This window comes from Rattus rattus, chromosome 7 (assembly GCF_011064425.1).
Source record: "Rattus rattus isolate New Zealand chromosome 7, Rrattus_CSIRO_v1, whole genome shotgun sequence".
Taxonomy (NCBI): Eukaryota; Metazoa; Chordata; class Mammalia; order Rodentia; family Muridae; genus Rattus; species Rattus rattus.
The window spans coordinates 95563358-95570544 of NC_046160.1; the positions used below are offsets into that span (position 1 = coordinate 95563358).

Here is a 7187-nt window from a genome sequence, read left to right on the forward strand (position 1 = left end):
TTACCTGTGTGCCCCAGAAAAACATCATTTGACATAACTAACTTTCCAAAGAGCTACACGTTTCCACTTTAGCTAACCTGTATACAAAAGATGCTTGTAAAGTAGGCTAGGATGCTCAGTACAGTTTTTATACTAAGTCTGTGCATTTGATGTGAGGCAGGGGTAGAATGCTGTCTGTTTTCCCTGTACAAACATACACATAGTTTAAAAGAGATACGATTTATTGAAAAAAAATCTATTTCACCTTCGATATACGTCCAGTGTTCATGTTTATGTATCTGCTTTGGACGGTTTTATTTGTTTATTTTCTGCTTTTATAACCACACTCTTCTGTTTCAAGTATTAAAACTCATCTTAAACTATCAGAGTAGAGCAGGAGTAGTGTTTGCTGTGTGCTTCCTCATGAGTACCTGGGTTGCACATATGTTTTAGAATTTGGTCAGTCCTCAGAAGAACATCTACCGGGAATTTAGTCATAACTGAATTACATCTGTAGATCAATCTGGAGAGTGCTGACATATCCATGTTATTGAGTCTTCCAACACAGGAGCATGAAATGTTTATCTGCTCAGGCCTTCCACTCCTAGTGATGTCTTAAATTCCGGGATGCACAGGCCATACACGTAAATGATTTTTTTTTTGAGGTTTGTCCTCATGTATTTCAGTTTTATGATGCCAAATAAATGCTAATTTTCCTTCTAGTTCTGGTTAAAAAAAAACCTTAATGCCAAACCGTTTTTGTGCAACGCAAATAAAATTCATCATCGATACCGATCTCGTTTGCAGGGCTATGAAGTTTACTTTTAATGACATACATATCTGCAGCTGTTTCACTCTGCTTTTTTTTTTTCATGTAACTGTGTTTACAGGTTTCTTTCTTTGGAATCCTTTATTTTTCCCCCACTGGTTAGGATTTAAAATATGCTCAGTAAAAGTGGGCATGGCAGGCCTTTCTGTTTCTTTCTTCAGCTCAGTGAAAGTCCTTTCCATCTTGTCTCATTAGCCACGACATTCCTGTTTGTGCTTTATAGAAAATTTTTGGAGGAGTGGAATTCCTCTCCTCAGTTTCTTGAGATTTGTTTTCACTGTTCAGGTTTAATATCGCGAATGTGTGTTAGACATTAGCAAACCCATTTATTGAGATATCTTCTTTTATGACATCATCCTAACGTTCCTGGAGTAACCACACTGCTATGTCCTATTGTCTCTTTAAACGTATCACTCAATTTCATTCACTTGTCATTTGTTAATTTCTCTGTCTACATTCAAATCCAAGATTGGCCTGCTTTTTTTTCCTATTTACTTTGATATCAAAGTTTTTAGCTTTATCAAGCGAGCTAAGAGGTAACCCCTCTTCTTTATGCTTTGGAAGAATACTGGGGAAGCCAGTTTCTTTTTCGTTTTTGCTTATTCTTGTTTGTCTTGTTTTGAGATAGAAGTCTCACTCTGTAGCCCTGGGTGGCCGGGAATTTGTTTTGTGGACCATGCTGGCCTTGAACTCGAAAAGATCAGTCTGCCTCTGCCTCCCCAGTGGTGGGATTTAAAGTGAGTGCCACCATGCACACACATTCCAGCAGAGAGAGTGAGGCGCCACCCTAGGTTATATAACATAACCCTGTCTCAAAACAAAAAACAAAGCAAAACAACAACAAAAAAAAGAAGTTAAAAAGAAAATTTGTTATCTCGTTTGGGAGGCTGGAAGTTAAGCATAGTTTCACTGGGCTGAAACTAAAGTATAACATGTGTTGTAGGAAGAATCCTTTCTTCACCTCTCCCGGCTTCCATGGGCCTCATATTTGGCTAACATACTGTTCTGTCCTTCATACAACAACATTGCATGTAAATTTAAGGTACATGTGCACTCACTAGCTTTTATTTCAGAGTAGTAAGTTGTGTTTCTCAAAGAATTTGTCTATTTCACACATAGTCATGTTAATTGGCATGATATTGTGATAGGTTCTTTTAACTTTGTAATTAATTTTGTAGGTTAGTGTATAAACAATGGCTTTCATCATACATTTTCATACATATGTGTCATCATCCTTTGTTCCTTTTTTTTTTTAAAGATTTATTCACTTATTATGTATAAGTACACTGTAGCTGTCTTCAGATACACCAGAAGAGGGCATCGGATCTCTTTACAGATGGTTGTGAGCCACCATGTGGTTGCTGGGAATTGAACTCAGGACCTCTGGAAGAGTAGTCGGGTGCTCTTAACCGCTGAGCCATCTCTCCAGCCCCATCCTTTGTTCTTATGTGTTCCCTTCCTCCCCATTTCTAGTTGGTTCCATCTCCTCTCCCAGATAGTTCCCACTTCTTCCTTCCTCCCTTCCTCCCTCCCTCCATGCCTCCCATCTTTCCTTTTTCTTCCTTTCTGAAACAGCGTCTTTCAACATAACCATGGCTGTCCTGGAACTCACTCTGTAGACCAGACTGTCCTTGAACTCAGAGATACGACTGCCTCTGCCTCCCAAGTGCTTGGATCAAAGGCCTTTCGCCGCCACTTCTGGCCTCACTTCTGCTTTCTTATGGTATCCTTACTCAGTTTCTCATCTCACTTAAAACCTCGTCCTCCTATCTCCTGACACTCTTTCCAATGGCATACGCTCATCACAATACATAAATAAACACACATACATGTGCATAAATATAGTTTTAAATATAGGTCTTTCACATGAGAGAAAACAAGCACTATTTGTTTTACTGAATCTTGATTATTTTAATTAACATGATGATTTCCAGTTGCTTCTATTTTTCTGCAAATGTCATCTCGTTTTTTGTTTTTGTTTTTGTTTTTATTGTGGCTGCATATAACTACACTGTGTATATGTACCATATTTTCTCTATCCATTCATCTCTTGTTAGACACTGAGGCCTCTCATATCTTCAGTTTTACAAGGCACTTCCACACTGATTTCCACAGTGGTCATTCACATTTACCTACCTCGCTGTAGTGAATAAGAGAGTCCTTTCCCCTCCCATTCTCAATAGAGTTTCTTTTCCTTTTAAATTATTTTATGTGTATATGTGTTTTCTTGCAGCTGTGTTTGTGTGCCACGTGTGTATGACTATAGAGGCCAGGAGAGTGTGTCAGATCTGGAGTTACAGATAACCATGTGAGTGTTAGAAATCAAACCAGGGTCCTTGAGAAAAGCAGCCTTACCTGCCCAGCCATCTCTCCAGGCCCCTTATTTCTTTTTGTTTGGTGGATTTTTTGGTTTTGATGATAACTATTTTGACCCGAGGAGAGATAGAATTTACAAGCATTTTTAATTTACATTTCCGTGATGGCTAAAGATATTGGGCATTTTAAAAAAGAATTTCAGTCTATTGGCAGTTTGGTATTCTTGGTATATCCTGTGTATGAATCCCCCTGTTTGATATGTAGCTGAAAAACATTTTCCCATTCTGTAGGCTGTCTCTTATCTGCAGATGAGTTCCTCTGCTGTGCAGAAGCCTTTGAATCTCATTCAACCCCTTCCGTAAGTTTGGGTATTATTCCAGGCACTACTGAAATCCATTTCAGAAAACCTTTGCCTATGCCTATACATTGAACTACATACCCTAAATTTGTTCCGAGCAGAGTCAAAGTTTCAGGTCCTACATAAAAGCCTTTGATCCCATTCTGATTCTTTTAACATATGGGAATCTCTTCAACCATTTGTTGAAGAGATTTTTCTTTTCCCAGTTGTATGTTTCTGCTTTGTCAAAGAGTTGTTGTCTGTAACTGTGTGAGTTTATTTCTAGGTCCTATCTATTTTATTCATCTATATGACTGCTTTTGTGAGAGTGCCATGCTGTTTTGTTACAATAGCTCTAAAACATAAACTGACGTCATATGCTCTGCTGTCTGAAGCATTGGTCATTCTGCTAAAGATTACTTTGGACATTTGAAGCCTTTTGTGCTTACATAAGAATTTTAGGACTTACCCCTCTGCCCCTTTCTGTGAAGATTGTAAGAGCTGCATCAAGGATAGTTAGATAGATAGATAGATAGATAGATAGATAGATAGATAGATAGATAGATTGATAGATAGATAGATAGATAGATAGATAGATAGATAGATAGATGATAGATGGATAGATAGATAGATAACAGATGGATAAGTAGATAGATAGATGATAGATGGATAGATAGATAGATAGACAGATGGATAAGTAGATAGATAGATGATGGATAGATAGATAGATAGATGACAGATGGATAAGTAGATAGATGGATGATAGATGGATAGATAGATAGATAGATAGATAGATAGATAGATTTATAGATTGTTTTCAGTAATACAACTATTTCCTTAATATTAATCCCACCCATCCATGAACACAGGATGTCTTCAGTATCTAAAGTTTTCAATGTAGGCAGAGGTTTCAACCTCCTCAGTTGTGTTTATTACTAGGCTTTTTTTTTTTTTTTAACTTTTGCAAATCACACTTTCCCCTTGAATTCTTTGCCAGAAGGCTTACCGTTGGTATTAAAGCTACTGGTTTTTGTATCATCCTACTCTACTGAAAGTGTTTATCAGGCTTAAGAATTATCCAATAGTGTCTTTAGGATCATTTTACCACAGGATCATGTCATCTGAAAATAGATATGTTGACTTCTTCCTTTTCTAGTTTTTGTTTGTTTGTCTTGTCTCATTGGCCTAAGGCTGTTAAGTGCTTTATTGAGTAACAGTGAAGACAGGACACATGCCCTTCTCATTCCAGATTCTAGAGGAAATGCCAGTTTTTCTCTAGTTAGTCTACTGTAGGCTATAAGTTTGTCATACAGCCTTTATTATGTTGAGGTATATTCCTTCTATTTTTTTTTCAGGGTTTCCATCATGATGGGCCATTTAGCTTTGTCAAGGTCTTTTCTCATTGTCTGGGATGATCGTGTGATTTCTGTCCCTTGTGGTTGTTCATGCGCTGGATCTCACTTATTGATTTGCATATATTGAGCCCACCTTGCATCATCCCTAGAGTGAAGATAGCTCAGTCATGGTATACATGTTTTTTAATATGTTCCTCTCTTTCTGTTTTATTTTCCTTTGACACTTTTAAGACATCATGCCATGTATCTCAGGTTGACCTTGAACTTACTCCATCGATAAGGGTAGCCTTGAACTCCTGCTTTTACTGAGACTTATGCATCACGACACTCAGTTTGTGATGCTAAGGGGTTGAATCTATAGCTTCATGCATGCCAGATAGACAAGAATTCTATGAACTGAGCTATATTTCCTGCCCACTTAATGTGCTCTTGGATTTAATTTTCAAGAGTTTAGCTGCAAATTGGAAATCGATGCACAGTTTTCTTTCTCAGCGTGTCCTTATCCTGCCTGGGTATAAAGACAATGTTAGCATGTAGCATGCATTTGCTTACACTCATTTTCTTCCGATCATATTAACAGTTTGAAGAGTTTGGGGGCTTGCTCTTCTTCTGAGATTTGGGAGAATTTGACAGTGAACTCACTTGGTTCTTGGCTTTTCTTTGTTGGGAAACATGTTTTTACTGTCTCACTCCCGTTTATTGTCATATCTGTACAGATTGTTAACATTTGTGATTTGGCAGTTTATATTTGTCTGGGGACTTATCCATTTCTTCAGTATATTCCAGGTTTGTTGAAATATAAAGTTTTATATATAAATAAATGTTTTGAAATACAAGTTTTCAAAGTATATTGTAATAATTCTCTGTGTTAAACTGGAAGCTATAGTAAAAACTTTTTTTCATCTTTAATTTCATTATTTTGGATCTTATGCTTTAATATCTATTTCTTTCTCTAGATTTGGGGAAATGAGGTATAAGTTCATTGAACAAATTCATCCTGCTATTAGTTTGAAGCCTAGTTCCTTATCCTAGCCCATAGATTCTGAAGTTTGATCTTTTGATCATATCCCAGAATTCTTGGCTTTTGTGCTTATAGTCAATTATATATTTTTCCTTACTGATATGAGTGAAGTATTTTGTCCTTTTTGTTATCCCCGTTTGATGCTCTCTCTCTCTCTCTCTCTCTCTCTCTCTCTCTCTCTCTCTCTCTCTCTCTCTCTCTCTCTCTCTCTCTCTCCTCTGCCCCACCATTGGCAAATGTTACTTTCCCCCGAGTTTCATATTTGAATGTTTCTCTTTTCCACTTCTACATTTCTATTTTTTTCTTCAAAAATCCCAATTTCCTCCCTGAAGTGTTTTCTGGTATTGCTGGGTTTCTATCCACACCTATGCTTTTCCTCATATATTTTGCTGAGTTTTCCTTTCATGTTGATAACATTCATCTGCATTTTACCTGTTTTGGTGTCATTGAATTTATTGTTTGAGAAGTTATATAACCTTCTGGAGGAATCAAATAGTCCTCTTAGGTTTTTTTTTTATGCTTTTTGTTCTTTTGACTCATTCATCTCTTGCTTTGAATATTTCTTCTAGTTCTCTCTCTTTCCGCACTCTGTGTGGCATGCTGTGTGTGGTTTTGAATTTATATATTCATTTTACATCCCAATGTCACCCTTTCCCAGTACTCCTCACAAAAACCCTCCCCCCATTCTCTTTTCACCTTCTCCGCTGAGAAGTGGGGGACGTTGCCTTGGGTAGCAATCCTACTGATAGCACAAGTTACTGCAGGACTAGGCATCTCCTTTCCCACTGAGGCCAGACAAGGAAGACCAGTTAGGGGAACTGGATCAATAGGCAAGCAAGAGATTCAGGGATAGCCCCCATTCCAGTTGTTGGGGAACCAGCATAAAGACCAACCTGCACATCTGCTGCATATGTGTAGCAGTGCTAGGTCCGGCCCAGGATCTATCTTTGGTTGGTGGTTCAGTCTCTGGAAGCCCCCAAGGGTCCAGGTTAGTTGACTCATGATCTTCCCTTGAAGTCTCTGTCCTCTTCTGGCATATCAGTCCTTTCCTCACCTCTTCTACAAGACTCCCTGAGCTCTATCTAATGTTCAGGTGTGAATCTCCGCATCTGTTTCAGTCAGCTGTTGGGTGGAGCCTCTCAGAGGACAGTTAAGTTAGGCTCCAATTTGCAAACACAACACAGTGTCATTAATACTGTCAGGGATTGGTTCTTGCCCATGGGATGGGTCTCAGTTTGGGGCAGTCATTGGTTGGCCATTCCCTCCACCTCTGCTCTATCTTTGTCCCTGCACATTTTGTAGGCAGAACACATTTTGTGTAAAAGGTTTTGTGTGTGGGTCGCTGCCCTT

The 7187-nt window shown here is 38.3% G+C and overlaps 1 protein-coding gene across 1 annotated transcript in view; it reads right to left on the reverse strand.

The window, feature by feature from the left end:
* The window catches only part of Slc8a3 (solute carrier family 8 member A3), a 146890-nt gene extending 140077 nt beyond the window's left edge, over nt 1–6813 (reverse strand). Inside the window, exon 1 of the mRNA XM_032908054.1 lies at nt 6731–6813. The gene's annotated coding sequence lies outside the window, so the exon portion shown is untranslated. The remainder of the gene's footprint in view (nt 1–6730) is intronic.
* Nucleotides 6814–7187: the final 374 nt, after the last annotated feature.